The sequence below is a fragment of the Siniperca chuatsi genome, linkage group LG2 (genome assembly GCF_020085105.1).
Source record: "Siniperca chuatsi isolate FFG_IHB_CAS linkage group LG2, ASM2008510v1, whole genome shotgun sequence".
NCBI classification, from domain to species: Eukaryota; Metazoa; Chordata; class Actinopteri; order Centrarchiformes; family Sinipercidae; genus Siniperca; species Siniperca chuatsi.
In genome coordinates this window covers 17013013-17029719 of record NC_058043.1, presented here as the reverse complement: position 1 = coordinate 17029719, position 16707 = coordinate 17013013, and the positions used below count along the sequence as shown (strand labels likewise).

The window sequence follows — 16707 nt, the reverse complement described above, 5'->3', positions numbered from 1 at the left end:
TCTTTCATGTTTTCCACAAGCACAGCGAAGTAGCTCGGCTAAATCAGTATCACTCAGTATTTTGATGTCAGGAATATATGTTATTTGACATTTTAGATTTGTTTCCAGTGAAATTGAGTTTATATAGTGATTTTGCTGTTGTAAACACTATTGCTGCTCTATAACCAACATTTAGTTATATTTAAAATATTAAATTCTAATCCTGCTCTGAATTTTTTAAAAATTACATATTTTTAAAAAGCAATTATTTAGTAATGAAAAAAACGATAAGAGTATCGATAAAGAACCGAACCGATAAGAGCATCGATAAGAATAGTAGTATCAATAAAATCCTAACGATACCCATCCCTACTCATGAGAAAATGGCAGCGGGTAAAGATAAATAATTAACACTCACTCACAGTTAAGGAGTCCATCTTTAAATAGGAAGGGGATTGTCATACGATTTTCAATATACAATAATGTTTGTTGCTTTGCATCTATGACACACTGTGTCCTTGTTCTGATTCATTTACTTTATTTATAAAGATTAAACATGACAATCAACTTTAGTTTTTGTTGTTATTTGATAACAGCTGATAAATAAAACAATTTGTATAGGGGCAAGTAAAAACTGACTTTGGGCAAATAGATTTCTGAAAAAAACCTTAACGTTGAACGCTGCATAAGCAGATATATTTCTGCTTATTTATCCTGTGTGGAAACAAAGTCCTGGCAAAGTGGGCAGGCCCAACCCTCAATGTCAACAATAAAGCTCACATAACAGGGCTCAACAATAAGGATTCCCGATTGCCCGGGGCACGATGATTTCTGTTTTCTGCTATATGTGTGTGATTCCCAGCAGCATGCGGAGGAGGAAAAGTGTGTTTTTGTGAGAGTGTGTGTGTGTGTGTTTTTGTCACGTGTGCAAGTGCAGGAGTTGTTGAATGAGGACAGAGAGAAAGAGGAGTTTGCCCTTTTAAAAAAATTATGTACACATGAATGCTGCCCTTGCCTGTTTGAGTTTAAAAGACAGTTTCAGCTGCCTGGGTTGCAGTCTGGTGGGAGCCATCATGGAGAGAGCTTTGGTGCAAATCACTGTTTTTGGGCTGCTGCTGCCTTTGGTTACCACACTACCAAACAAGGTAAGGTCACAAAACCTAAAGGACAGAGCACCACACTGCAAGGACACTGAATCTATTGAATCATTTGATATCTATCTCTAGCGCTGATTAATTAACAGATATCTGAAGCTTGTGCTTGATTTTTTGTATTTTAGCATCTTTCTGTCAGTTGCAACAGATTAAACTCTGCATTTGATAAATATCAAAAGCGCATGAATGTGTATTACTCATGTTGTGGGTCCATCAATCTGTTTACACAGTCACACTGGGGAACTCAACTCCCTTTGGGGAAAGAAAGCTGGTCCTTGTGATGTCAATCATTAAATTAAAGGGTTAAGGCTTGGTAAATGTTAAGGTTAAAGAATAGTGGGGGTGAGCAAGTCATTGCCATGTGAAATCACTGGATGAAAAATAACTAAAATGGTGTGTTGCTGCAGTTAGTCCAATGAGATTTCACTGATGCCGCCCACCAGCACTTTGTTTTTCACCAACATCTGGCGTTTGGACAGCTGGTTGTCAGCCAGGGAGATCAACCAAGCCATTTTTATTGTGAAATATGCCTCCTGTATTTGCTCAGGACGACTGGGACATCTACAGCTTTCACATCAACTCCACAGTGACCAGTCGTTATGCCACCACTGTGATCACAAGCCGCGTGGCCAATCGTATGGACGAGTCAAAGGAAGTTGAATTCCATGTCCGGATTCCCAAGAACGCCTTCATCAGTAAATTCAGAATGTGTGTGAAGCAAAAATGATCTGTGAATACTTAGGGGAATATGCACATAAAGAATTATAAATTAAAGAATCATGAAAATTGATCATGGGCGACTCAGGAGTATGCCTGTATAAACAAAGACTTTCCCTTGGTCTTCTTCAGGTTTATAGATGGCCAGGAGTACGATGGTGTTGTGAAAGCTAAGGAGCAAGCTCAGCAGCAGTACACTGAGGCCGTGGCCCGTGGCCAAAGCGCTGGGATTGTCAGGTACATGGATCAATGGATTTACTAACGATTATTTTCATTGTCGACTAATCTATTTATCATTTTCTCAATTAATCAATTAGTTATTTGGTTTATAAAATGTCATCTAAAATGGTGAAAAATGTCAATCAGTGTTTCCCAAAGCCCAAGATGACGTCCTCAAATGTGTTGTTTTGTCCACAACCCAAAGATGTTCCGTTTACTGTCATAGAGGAGTAAAGAAACCACCAAATATTCACATTTAAGAAGCTGGAATCAGAATTTTGACTTTTACTTAAAATTTACTCAAACCGATTCATCGATTATCAAAATAGTTGGTGATTAATTTAATAGTTGACAATTAATTGATTAATCCTTGCAGCTCTAAATGTATTACCAGGTCTTATACAGGTGGTTCTTTGTTCCATTTTGTAGAAGAGCCTTGTGTGTCCTTCGGGATATGGGAGAAGAAAATAAAAATTATGCTGATTTTTTCTGACTTTTGTCAAATGTTTGCTTTTTTCTTGCAAAATACTGGCTACTTTCACATCTTCAGGTTTCTAAAATCCTTTAAATTAAACAATCTGAGAAGAAAAACATCCCAACTCATATCTACACTAAGGTCATAACCTGTGATGAGGGGTCATAAGTAGGCATTGTTTCATTTTGTGAGGGGTGACAAGCCAGAAACAAACCACTGCTGCAATGCCATGATTATCATTATCATTATCATCTGTGTTGCAGTTCTGTAGGGAGGACCCTCGAGGAATTTAAGACCTCCGTGACTGTGGCTGCTCACAAAAAGGTCACCTTTGAACTCACATATGAGGAACTGCTGAAACGCAAGCTTGGCAAGTACGAGCTGCAAATCCACGCTCGACCCATGCAGCCTGTCAAAGACTTTAAGGTGCGTCTTTCCTGTTGGTATCTAATCATATCATCATCCAGGAAAACAATGCTGGGTTAATAACATCTTCCATGGTCAGAGCTTCTTACTGTTTTATTTTATTTTTTCCTCAATGCCAGGTTGATGTGTACATTAATGAGAAAGCCGCATCAATTTCATTGAGGTTAAAGGAGGGCTGAGCACCAAAGCTCTGGCTAATGCCATCACCAAAACACATGCAGACAAACAGGTACAGCATGCAGTGATGCAAAATTCTGATCTGTATTTAACTTGATTGCTATCTTATTCTGACCCATATCCAGATGTTTAAGTATACTATACATCATGGCGCCACAATGGCACTGGATATACATACATATGTATACATTCTGGCTTATTGCTCATTCTGATGCACATCTCTTAGTATCATTCATTCATTTTTATATACTGTATATCTATGTCCACTTTTCCAACTGTTTGCTCTTTCTGGTTGGATACCAAACTGCATTTTGCTGTACCAGTAGTGTTCAATACTGTGCAGTGACAATAAGGTTGAATCTAATCAAATTTAATGAAAGGCAGAGGACTCTTCTTTTGACCAACAGAACTCATTCATTGACATTATTTGTCTACCAAGTGTCTATGAAACCTGATTCTTCTTCTGTTTCCAGGCGTGGGTGTATTTCTACCCGACAGAGGACCAACAGAAAACATGTGACAGCTGTGGAGATCAGGGTATGAATGGAGATCTGGTTATTGTTTATGATGTCAACAGGGACACCTCACTGGGAGACATCAAGGTACAGTAAGAGTAAATTTCCTGCAAGACTGTTGACTCTGAATGGTCTATTAGCATTGAACATAGTAAGTAATCAGTAAGAGCTAAAAAAAAAAATACCATACTTACTGAAATGGATATTTTATCTTCCCCTGTCCTTGTAACAATCTTTTCTAACCAAACTTTCTTCTTACTCCCCCCAAGACATCAGCTGGGTACTTTGTTCATCACTTTGCTCCATCTAGTCTTCCCCGCATACCAAAAAATGTTGTCTTCGTTATTGATCAAAGTGGCTCAATGCATGGCAGAAAAATACAACAGGTACAGTATTTGAAGAGTGTTAGTTTGTGACAGTTAATTAGTCTATTATGTCTATGATTTACTTAACAGACAACTTTATGAAGTACACAAATATTCTCACATGGTTTCTTACTTGAATAAAAGTTCTAATGTGTGAATGATGTTTTTGCACAGACCCGAATAGCATTAATCCACATCTTGAATGACCTGGCAGAAGATGACTTCTTTGGTCTCACACTTTTGATGGCAACATTTTTCACTGGAAACGAGAACTTGTTCAGGCCAACCAAGAAAACCTGGATAGTGCCAAGACATTTGCACAGGGTATTAAAGATAGAGGAGGTGAGGTTTTTAATAAAATATTTTATTAAGGGATGTGAACATTTGACAGCAGAACGGCGTCCAATGAAAGATTTTTCGTTTCATTTCAGCCACAGACATTAACGGAGCGGTGTTGGAAGGAGCACGTATGCTGAATGCACATCCCAGAGAAGGTTCAGCGCCAATCCTTATACTTCTCACCGATGGAGACCCAACCACAGGTTACAATAAAATACACATGCACGCAATCACGTGCACAAACACAAATACTTAATAATCATTTTTAAATGATCTGTCGCTGGGTTGACTACAGTCTTTTCTGAATACCCTCTCCTGTCACCAAACTAAAGCCCACCCTTGGGGGTCTTTAAAGATCACAGACATTTTACATGAAAATAACGTTAGCATTATTTACAGTTAATTGTATAAAATGTGTTTATGTACACACTGAAACTTCTACTAATCACAGGATAGTTGTTGATTGTACTGCGTAAGGGAATTTGAGTTCAACTTGCCTTTTAAACCACCCGTCTTGTGTATTTGCAGGGGTGACAAATCTTGAAATGATACAGTCAAATGTAAGACGGGCTATTGCAGACAAATTCCCACTCTACTGTCTTGGTTTTGGTTTTGATGTCAATTTTGAGTTCCTTGAGAAGATGTCGCTGCAGAACAATGGTGCGGCACGACGGATTTATGAAGACTCTGATGCTAATTTACAGCTGCAGGTATTTTAAATCACTTGCACCCCCCTCATTATAGATTTGCTACATTTCCATGAGATAAAATTGATCATGGTGGACTGTGAAGAGATTAAACATTCATACAGTGTCCATACTGTATGTCAACAGGGTTTCTATGAAGAGGTGGCCACTCCTCTGTTGACAGATGTGACAATGATCTATGTGGGTGGGACCAATCTAACCCAGACTAACTTCAGCCAGTATTATAATGGCTCTGAGATTGTTGTGGCCGGTCAGATCACTAACAACGACATTGAAAGCTTCACTCCACAAGTTGTGGCCATTTCGGTAAGGATTGATCCACACTGCACATCAGCTGTAATCTTCTGAAAGGTTTGTGAAAGTCCCTGTGTACACTCACATAACAATTCATTTGGACTATGACAGAGGAATACAAGGGTGGTGTTTTCTGACACTAACACCCCTGTGGAGTCCACTGGAACAGTGTCTGACAGCCATATCCAGAGAGTTTGGGCCTACCTCACAGTCAAACAGCTTCTGGAGAAAGAGTGAGTGTGATGTCGACCATGTTTTCTCTTTGTTCTTGTTTGTAATCACGAATTTGTTGAAGGCCTGCAACCCTCATATTTCTATTGAATAAAATAATAGTTGACATATGAAAATATAAAATACTGGAAAATGCCTATCACAATATCCCAGGGCTCAAGGTGAACAGTCCAAAACCCGAACAATTTTAATTTACAATCCAGTGAAACAAAGCAAATCCTTACTCATTTGAGAAGCTTGAACCAGACAATGTTTAGCAATTTTGCTATGACTTAAGCAATTTAATCGATTATCAAAATTGTTGACGATGAATTTTCTATCATCAATTAACTGTTTGCTAAGCCCTCTAGTTACTGTTTCTACGCCTTTCAAGCTTTCCGTTGTTGCAGGGCACATATGCAGTTTACTTTGGTAACGGTGGCGGATTTGTTGCTCGAAATTCGCAGTATAACTTTTGAAACAACGGGTCTTTGATTTCACACAGAAGTAAACAGAAGCAGACTTCTCATTTCTAGTTGACGACCGGGTACTTTGGGGGCAGAAAGGACAACTGTACCTTTTTTATCAGCCGCAGCTAGCTAGCTTAATCTGACGTTAATGCTAATGCTAATACAATTTATCAACTAATCATTTCAGCACTAATTTATTGACAAAAGAGGAAAGTTGACACGAGTAAGAGGAGTAATATGTGTGTATATGTGTGGGTTCACATTAATTGTTGGGGAAGCCAAACAGCTACTGAGGATTCAACAAAAATAGTATCAAAAGATAGCATTGGCTGCTATATAACTTTACCATACTTTGCTGTAATGTAACTGTCATGTTTAAAACAAATGTTCATACTTGTGACACAGGCTGCAGTTATCTGGACCTGAGAAGGAGAATGTGAAGAAAGAGGCCTTGGAGCTGTCGCTGAAGTACAGCTTTGTGACCCCACTCACATCCATGGTGGTCACCAAGCCTCTGGGGGAGAACACAGAAGTGCTCCATAAACCCAAAGAAGGTGAAACACCACAGGCATGGCAACCTCTTGTAGCACATGGTCAACCCAAGTCTGACAAAGGCCTGAGGAGAGGTCAAGTGAGAAGCAGAGTTTCTATTGGTGAGCAACACAAATGTGAACAAAACAAACACAATACAAAATCAGCAGTGTCCAACTTCTCTTTTTCAACATTTCCAATGTGCTCCATAAACACAAAGAAGGTGCAACACCTGCTGGTGAGCACGGCCACGCAAGTCAAGGCAAGTTTATTTGTATAACACAAATGTATAGCAAAACAAACGTGAACAAAACAAACACAATGAAAAATCAATGGTTTCCAATGTCTATTTTTCAACATTTCTCTCTTATCAGGCCAATTACTTGATCTGAGTAAGACACATCTGCATGATTTGGTATCAGGTGGTGTAATTACTATGCATGAATACAGTTATTGCATTTTATAACAACAGATTCCCAGTTCACAGTTTGTGGGTGGCACTTACATTGATTGATTGATACTTAATTAACAATAATAAACTAATTGATTAACTGATTGATTCACTAATTGATTTTAATTATTTGCAATGAAATAATTAAGAACAATTCATAATTTAACATTTCATTATTGCAAAAATTAATTGCTAATAAATGTCATCAGGAAACCCTGGTTATCTCCTTGTTCAACATTCCCCAGATATGTTGATTCCTGCAGGTAAACTTATTTTTCTGTACCAGTTCTGATCAATCCTTTTAATTTTGGTTTAATTTATGGTTCCAACCACCCATGTTGAACTACAATATAATTTGTAAACATCATGAGTAAATAACTAACTGTATCTTAAACCTGCAGTGTGGAACTTTTGTCTCCCCTTTTGGCAGTGAGAGTAACACAGTTACACAAACGTTGTGTGCTTGTGACGTAGGCTTGTGTTCAGAAATAGTTACAAAAGTACAGCGAAATTTCCACAGTTCCAAGACAATAATCCATTATTTAGGTAGAGTAAATGTAATAGCTACATAGCCTACTCCAAATATTTTACAAATACCTACCTGTCCAAGAGCAGTTACGCGACATGCGTTTCTGCCCTCAGTCCCTTTTCTTCTTTCAGCTCCAACAAGGAAAAGCTACACCAGTAATCTCCACTGTAATCCTTCCTGTACAGTTGCTCCTCCATTCAGCTCTGGCAAACCAATCATTGATGGCTGACATAAAGTGCAGTCCGCCCCGCTGAAACTAGATTAAAAATTTCTGTATACTGCGAAATACAGGGAGATTTACCTGGCAGTGATAGGCTTAATCAGCATTTTGTGAACTCATTTGGCAAGGGCTTGAATGCAACAGATTTTCATTTATATGTAAAAGTCCTGCACTCCAGCTTTAACTTTTTGTCCTCATCCTTTTCTTTTTAACAGCACAAAGGCAATTGACATTTTAATGTGTTTTACAAAAAACCTTTATGGATCAGCAAGAAGGAGTGACCTGAGCGTCCCTCCCTAAGACATACTTGGGAGGGTGCAAGGCTAACTTACAAAGCACAAGTATATTATCAAGTAAATTAGTACATAAATTAACAACTGTATCTTAATTTCATGTTATCGTGTTTTTCTTTCTAAGCAGGGAAACATAATTTTCATGGTTTTGGTGGCTTAAATGGAGGTATGACACAGTTACACATCTGCACTATTCTGATATGACTACTGCTTTTGCAGCTTGAAAGCATTACTTTTTCACATTTCCTGATTGACAACCGACATGTAGAACTGTTTCATAATTACAATTAAACTGTCTTGAAAGGGCTTATTTTCTTTAAATAGTTTTCTTATACTCACAAAAGTTAAAATTATAATCAGATTTTTTTCTTTGATGAATGCAAAGCGCTTCTGTGATATTAGCAAAGACTGCAGTAATGTGAAATGTGTAATATTCAGGGCTAATTCTTCTGGGAGGTTCAGAATATTAATAGCTACAGTTGTAACAAATAGCATATTGTAAACGTATACTTTTACAGAAAATTTCTTAATTTTAATTGTTTATTTTTATAAAATGTCATCAGGAACTGGTTCTGGTTACACTGGTTATCTCCTCACTCAACAGTCCCGACATATGTTGATTCCTGCAGGTAAACTTCTTTTCCTGTACCAGTTCTGATCCATCCTTTTAATTTTGTAATTATGGTTCCAACCACCCATGTTGAACTAAAAAGCACTCATTCAGCACAGACCTCCACCAAGGCTGGACAATCCTCTAAATCTGTCATTCTAATGATAGAATTAATGAATAGAAATGTTCTACATCTGCATCATAACACACAGTGAAAGACAATCAATTATAGGTGTATGTATCAAATAGCCAAATGGGTCAGGTCTACAAAATGTAGTCATTAAATATCAAAAAACTTTTTTTCCCCTTTATATGTCTTCAAAATATGGTACAAACAAAAAATATTTTGCGAAAGATTTCCAACAGGTAGAAAATTTAGTTGGGCAGAATTGGATGTTGCCATTGATTGATTTTTCTAGAGAAGAGAAGAAAAAGAATTTGTTTCATGGTGCTGCTGTTGGATCTGAATTTCCACCAAAAGCTACCGACTTCTTTAATGCCCCTAGGCCTAAACTTTAAACCAAATTTCTTTGAGTCTTTTTAGTAGTTTTTGAGATATTGTGCTAATTAAGGGACAAACAAACAGGGCAGAAAACACAACCTCCTTGGTAGAGGTAGAATGCTAATGTCTTATTATTTATTTGTTTTACCCCAACTTATCCAAATGTATTGTGCACATTTAAACGCAACTTTAAATACTGTAAAAACATGCATTCACTAGTAAGGACCACACCATCAACATATTTAGATTTATATACGAAAACAAAAGACTGAGACTGAAGCTTAAACTCTTCTATTCCTTCTGTCTATTGCTTTGTGTTGAGAAGCCTCGTGGGGCATCTGCAGTAGCACCCGGGCATGACGGACCCCCAAAAGCCTCCAGTTACTTGAGACCAGATTGAGCGTGTCTGAGATCTTTGATATGTGAACGAATGTAGCAGTGATATGCTTGAGAGGACCAACGGCCCATGATTTGTAATAAGTGCTCGGGGATGCTGTTGTGGGAGCCAAGGTGGCAGCTCATGATTCTGAAGGAATTCAGTACTCTGAACACCAGAGTACTGGATGGCATCCATAGCGGATGCAGACTGACAGCAAGTCAGCAGTGAGAGGAAGGTGGCAAGGACTCAAGCTGGTTCTTGATGAAGAAGTGCTCTGAGAAGTGAAGTTATTAGAGGATGGCTACGAGAATTTGCAGGACCGTTCGTGGCCCCACGGATTAGCTGCGGCTATTATCGGGTAGATTTCAAAGACAGCGCAGGAAGCAACGTAGCATTCACTTGCGAGCTCCAGGGTCATTCTACTGTAAACCATCTTCCATTGTAGAAACCCCCAAACCCAACAGAAGGAGCAGGGTCAGTGTACAGACGGATGTCGTGTGGGTGAGTCAAATGTAGGTAGTAGAAGATGGTGATCCCATTCCATTTGGCAAGAAGTTTGAAGCAAACACAGAGTTCGACATGGCTTGGAATGTCCAGGGAGATGGAACAGTTAGTTTATTCATTGACGATACAAAGCAATTGATAGTAAGTGAGAGATAAGGCTCGCCCCTTGGAGAATGATACGTAGGCGAAGTTGAGGTGACTTAGGGGGGAGAGAAGTTGGTATTTGGTACAGCATGAGTTGAGGTGGAAATTGGCTTAGTGTGGGCGAGAATAGAGCAGGAAGAGGCACCAGATGAGGAACATGGCAGGGCTGCATTGGTGGTGAGGATGCAGCAGTAATTTAATTGTCAAGTGTGCCCCGGCATGTGTCCTCATTGGCCTGCTGAAGATGGGCTGCGGCTTAGAAGGCAGAGTGGCTGTGATATGGTAGAAAATATTGTCTCCAGTCAGGGCCAGATTAAGGATGATGGCCATGTAATTGTCCATTTCCTGCCGGCAGGTGGGAAATTGTGAACCACATCTCTGAAGAGAAAGAAAGCATAAGCAAAATCTGTGGGTGTTCCTTCCTTTCGAGTAGAGGTGCCCTTTGTGTCCTTCAAGGAATCTGTGGGTAGGTGGTTGATGAAGGCAAGGCATGATGAGGAGAGCAAGATCTGTGTATGATCTGTTGGCGTAGACTGCTGGGAACTGGAGAAGGACGGGAGATAAAGACGAAGATGTAGACGGGGTGAAGTTGATGGTTACCTGCTGGGCTGGAATAGGTTGGGAGTGAAGACCAGAGTTAAGTATGGAAGGAACGTGGTGCTGCGAGGGCTGTGGAGGAAAGCTGGGCACCGGCATCCTGGGGCGGAAGGCTCCAGCTGACGAAAGCTGCAGGGACTGGGAGACAGAAGATCCTGGCATCCTGGTGCCATAAGCCTTGTCTAGAGCAAGCTGCAGCAGTTGCTGGAAGTAGGCGGCAGGGGGCTCTGGCACCCCATCTTCGAATGCCCCAACTAACCAGCTGCTGTGGTTGCTGGAAGGGAGCGATCCCGGTGCCAGGTTCCTCTGAAAAGGCTGGCTGCTGTGGTTGCTGGACGTAAGCGCCAGGGGGCACTGGCATCCCGGTGCTGAAGCTGCTAGCTGACATTAGCTGCTGGGAGTACTGATGCTGGGAGATGGAAGATACTGGCTGTCCAGTGCCGAAGGCCCCTACTGAAGCCAACTGCTGTGGTTGTGCATGGCTGTGCTGTGCTGTGATGGCACCCCAGTGACAGGAGCCCCAGTTAGAGCAAGCTGCCATGGTTGCTTAACCTTGCTCGGCAGCTGGACTTCGTGGATCACGAAATCACGATAATCCCTCTTGCCAGGCTTCAAGCTATGCACATCTGTGCCACAGTTTGTTTGCACCGATCAGCGTCCTTTGAGGAAGTACTGGAAGCTACGGCATGACCTACGGGCGTGCCCTAACGCTAGGTGAGTGTGACGACATGTGTGAGAAGTGGCTGTCGAAAACCACAATGTTATAGAGGTTAGCGTATATGCTGCTCGAATGAGTTATATCAGAGGTGGAGAGTATTTCTTCATTGAAGGAAGAGCAACAGCACTGAAGCTTTTCTTGATGGAAAGCTGTTTTTGATCTTCTCCAGGCTGGCATCGGTAAGAGTTTGTCTAAGTTATGGTTCCTTGATCTGATTAGTAGGAGTTTGCCCGTCATAGATGGTGATGATTCCAATGATTGCTGGAGCTGGATGACAGGAGGCGCTGACAACCTGGTGTAAATTGCCCTGGATGATTTGGCTGCTGTTGCTGGTGTAGAAAAACATGATGAGAGGTGGAGTGTCCTAGAATTATTGTGTTGGTTGCTCCATCTGAAGGTAATTGTGTAAGATATGATACAAGATTGTTTCTGGTGACTCCCGTTATTCACTGTTGCTGGCCTTTCTATAGTCTTGAGCTGAAGGATATGGTGAACTGTCCCTTTAAAGTGAACTCTGCTGTTACAACGTGTTGTTGGGGTGTGCATGATGATGTCTCCCGGAAGAGCACTGTGTTGAATAATCGTCCGAATAATTCATCGTCCGATGGGGATAGTGAAATGAATTCCTTGCTCGAGATGAGATGAGCAGATATATGGAGTTTCTTGTAGGGTGAAGTAGTAACGTTAGCTCAATTTTCTGAGTGTGCTCGGGGCAATGGGTGGGCTGGGTGACAGGAGGCGCTGACAACCTGGTGTAAATTGACCTGGATGATGTAGGCTGCTGTTGCTGGTGTAGAAAAATGTGATGAGAGGTGGAGTATCCTAGAATTATTGTGTTGGTTGCTCCATCTGAAGGCAATTGTGTGAGATATGATACGAGATTTTCTGAGTGTGCTCGGGGCAATGCTGCATGATGTCGGTTCTGGTGCAGAATACGAGAGCAAAAGAGGAGGAGATGGTTTAGGTGGGTATTTATGGGAATGCATGGGAATGGTGTGATTGAGGTGTGGTCCTGCTCCTGAAACTCTGCTAAATAGCTCCAGTTAAAGAATTTGTGTATTTTTGTTTGGTTTACAATTAAAAATGCCAATCATATGATTTGATATAAATAAAAAAAATCCTTAACAGAACATTTTTAAATACAGGTACTGAAAAAGCATCAACTTGTATACATAGATTTTCAATTTGTAGATGTAGGTTAGGGTTTGTAGGAGAAATTTAATTGGTGAGGATTTAGAATAACGTGTGTATTTAGTGGTTTGTTTTGAAGCAGAGGTCAGGTGTCAGAATATGGATGTCAATTAATGCAAAATCCTCTCCAATTAATACAATGTCCTCTAAAGCTTTGTAATATAAATGTACAGTATATAACTGGCTTTGTGTAAATGTATTTACAGGTATTCTTCCTGGTGTCCCGTTGATGACTGAGGAGATCAGGGTGCTTCCCACCATTGTGCCAGACAGAGCAACTACTGGTAGAGTATCTCATGCATGTAATTCATGGTATAGTTCATATAAAAGGGTGCACTTCTGTAAAAAATACTGTAAAAGGCCATACTTTCACTAAGAGAACCTGCCTGTCATTGTCACCATGCTGTAATCATCACAAAAGCCCTGTGGCTAGAGAGAAACAATTTGAAAACAACCAGCTAGCTGATCAGTCTTTAACTGTATCAGGCATTATAGCATTAATTAGTTAATGACAAATCTACTAAGATAGTTTTCTGTCTTTCCCCTTTGCTGTTCGACACCGCAGGAAAGTCGAGGTTTGGATAGTTTGGATTATCAAACAATGCTATATTGCTTTTTTAGTTGGTTAAATTGGTGTTGAGATGCAAAGCAGTATATTTTAGAAGTGTTTCCTTCTGTTGTGTGACTCTGTAGCTCTGTGTTCCTCTGCAGGTCCTCTTTTCCACAGGTTTTTGCTAAAAACTGAGAATCAGTCTCTTCCACTATGCTTTGATGTCGCTGGAGATGTCCGCCTTAAACTGCTTCACCATCCCAACAGGGGTCAGTAATGTTCCTCTTTGTGCCATCACTAGTTCCCCTCAAGTTCTTAAACAGCCTGGTCAATAAACCCCTTATTTTGCCTTTTGCTCTCTTTCTATGTGTAACAGAAAATTATGGTTCTTCTTTTCTCCTCAGGATCTTTGTGTCAGTTGTATACACTGCATCACGCCATAATTATCCCCTAGTTTGCAGTGGTGGAAAGTACATTTACTCAAGTACAATTTTGAAGTACTTGTACACTTGAATATTTGTATTTTATGATACTTTATGCTTCTACTTCACAACATTTCAGATGGAAATATTACTTTTTACTCCACTACAATATTTTGACAGATTTTAAATTAAAACATATGATAAGCTTATTAAACACTCCTAGATAGAGAGCCACTGGGCTACAGTACAGTACTGGTATTTGTACATCTGCCACCATGACTAGTTGTCAAGGGTGTTGTTGAGTTGTTTTTGTTCCCTTTTGCACTAGAGCTGTCTGTGAATGGTGAACTTGATTCAGTAGTGTATGGAGGCTTCAAAAGGATTATCATCCACTTCAAAACTGACCAGCATGTTGAGGTTGACACCAAGGGAATCACTGTACGAGAGGGACAGACAGTGACACGCCACACTGGACAGGATCTCATCACAGTTGGAAGGTGACTTTGCATTGTAATGGCAAGAATTACGCTACAATGATACTCAGTGGTGTATACAGACTCTGAGATATAGGGATGAAAATGCACAATGCTTCTGTGTGCAGAGTTAGGTTTTTTATGTGTGGCCTAAGGTCAAAGTGACTTTTAAAGGAATAGTTTAACATTTTGGGAAATACACTCATTCACGTTCTTGCCAAGAGTTAGGTGAGAGGATGGATTCCACTCTCATGTCCGTACGCTATGTATAAACCAAGCGCCAGCATCCATCCATCTTAGCTTACATCGCTATTTTACGGGGGGGTGATTTGTTGTTTTCAGGTTTTTGTATGGATTAAACAAATGAGATACAATGTGTTAATTGGTGAGCTTTAGGCAGATTTTGTCACCCTTGAACAGAGCTCGTACTAGCTGTTTCCCCTTGTTTCCAGTCTTTATTCTAAGCTAAGCGAACTTAGCTTCATATTTACTGTACAAACGGAGAGAGTTGTATCAATCTTCTCATCTAATTCTCCACTAGAAAGCCAATGAGCATATTTCCTAAAATGTTGACTTTTTCCTTTTAAAAAGTGCCCCCTATACAGTGTGGGCGCTAGAACAAATATCCAAGGGGGGCACTAGGCTTATAGCAGGGGGGCACCAAATTACTGGCAAGTGGCAACATAGTCGTGCATAGTGAAAGTGAAACCATTCAGTGGTAGGCTCCTGGGGAGAGAATTTTAAGAAATAAATCACAAAAATAGTGCATTCTTGTCGCTTTCCTGATAATCTGAATAAAACCACAAGGAGAAAGCACTTAACTAGGTGTAACATTTAAGCAGCAAAACTAAAAACTGTAGTTATAAACTTGACAGGACAGAGGAAACTCTCCAGAGGAAACAATTAGTTAACATGAACAAAAAGAGGTGTTCAGCACTGAGAGCAAAAAGGGCAGGTACAGGCCCCAACACCCCACTGATGATAGTCATGATGTTGAATTTGTGATTAATTCACTATTATAATGTAAATTGGTATTTACAACTGACTGTTACATTAAAGGCCCTGCACACAGGTGATTTTAATTATTTTGGATGACAAGAGCTCTTCTCAGGAGTGTGTTGGAGTGTGCAGACTATGTTTGAGGGACATCTTCCTCACTCTCCTGTTAGCTTTGTTGCACCTGCCAGGAGGGAGAAATTACATCTTCATCATTCTTATTGGTGTATTGACTCTGGTGATGTCATGTAATGCTCAGCATATCTTTTCACCTCTTCAGCCTGAGTGGGGGTGTAATCAGCCAAGATAAGTGAAATGACCTGTGTGGGTGTGCAGGGCCTTTAAAAAGAGTCCAAAAGAAAGTCAGAACGAGGTGTTTTTTTTCCCCCTAGTGTGACAGTGATCAGGCGGGACAAGGAAATAGATGTTGCAGCTGGAGACACACGCATGGTCATCTTAATTCATGAGCAAGGTGACAAAGAATTCATCTGGCCGGTTTTAAGACAGCAGCCATCGGACGACACCGTTACAGGAATTTTAGGTGGGTGAAAAGGCTAGATTTGCTTGTATGATTTAATATCAGGTTGACAATATATTGAATCAGTGTTTGCACCCAACTGTGTTGGTTGACGGAGAAATCATTTGTTAAAAGACACAAGTATTTTGTGCCAGCTTTTGTGTGTCATTGCTTTATTGTATGTCCTCTGTGTGTCCAGCTCTAAAGGCAGCAGTGTATGAGGAGGTGCAGCAAACTCCTCTACAAAACTTAAGCTCAAAGACCAGGAGATTGATGTTACCAGGTACATTTTGTTCTCTATTATTAGTTGGTATAAAAAGAGAGCTGTTTGAGAGTGCTATAATGATAATTACTCTCATACATAAAGATATATGGCCATTAATGTATTTCTTTTGTAGATCCGATGCTGTTGACTACAGTATTGTCTCTCCCCCGACACTGGACTGCTGGCTCATGTCTGCTGAGTCTGCCCTGCAGAGACGCCTGGAGGATTTCATCGTTACACAACTTTAACTGAGAAACATGTTGAATCACTTGCAAAGATTTCATTATTTGATCGCTTTAATGTTTGCAATGAAAGCTAGGTGTATGATTACTTTTTCCTACTTTATCACCTGTTTTCCCCACCATTTCCTGACCTCATCATTTCGGTACTCTTTCACAAAAGCTGTACATACTTGAAGACGGAAATAATAAATGTATTTTTGCTTGACACCATACAATATTGGCCACATACTTGTGTCATTATCAGTGCACACACTGAACATATAAAGCCAAATTGTCTCTGTGTACCTCTTTCACTTTAAGTTTTCAAACCATTGTTGTCTGTGTTTGCATGAAAAGCTTTCAGTGTGGAAACAAAGTCCTGGCAAAGTGGGCAGGCCCAACCCTCAATGTCAACAATAAAGCTCACATAACAGGGCTCAACAATAAGGATTTCCCGATTGCCCGGGGCAAGTTAAATGCCACATCGGGCAAATAAATCTAGCAACTCACTTGCCCAATTGGGCAAGTGGTAAAAAAGAATTAAACA

At 40.2% G+C, this 16707-nt stretch overlaps 1 pseudogene; it reads left to right on the top strand.

The window, feature by feature from the left end:
• The first annotated feature begins 966 nt into the window (after positions 1-966).
• Positions 967-16393, top strand: LOC122865328 (annotated as a pseudogene).
• The last annotated feature ends 314 nt before the right edge of the window (positions 16394-16707 follow it).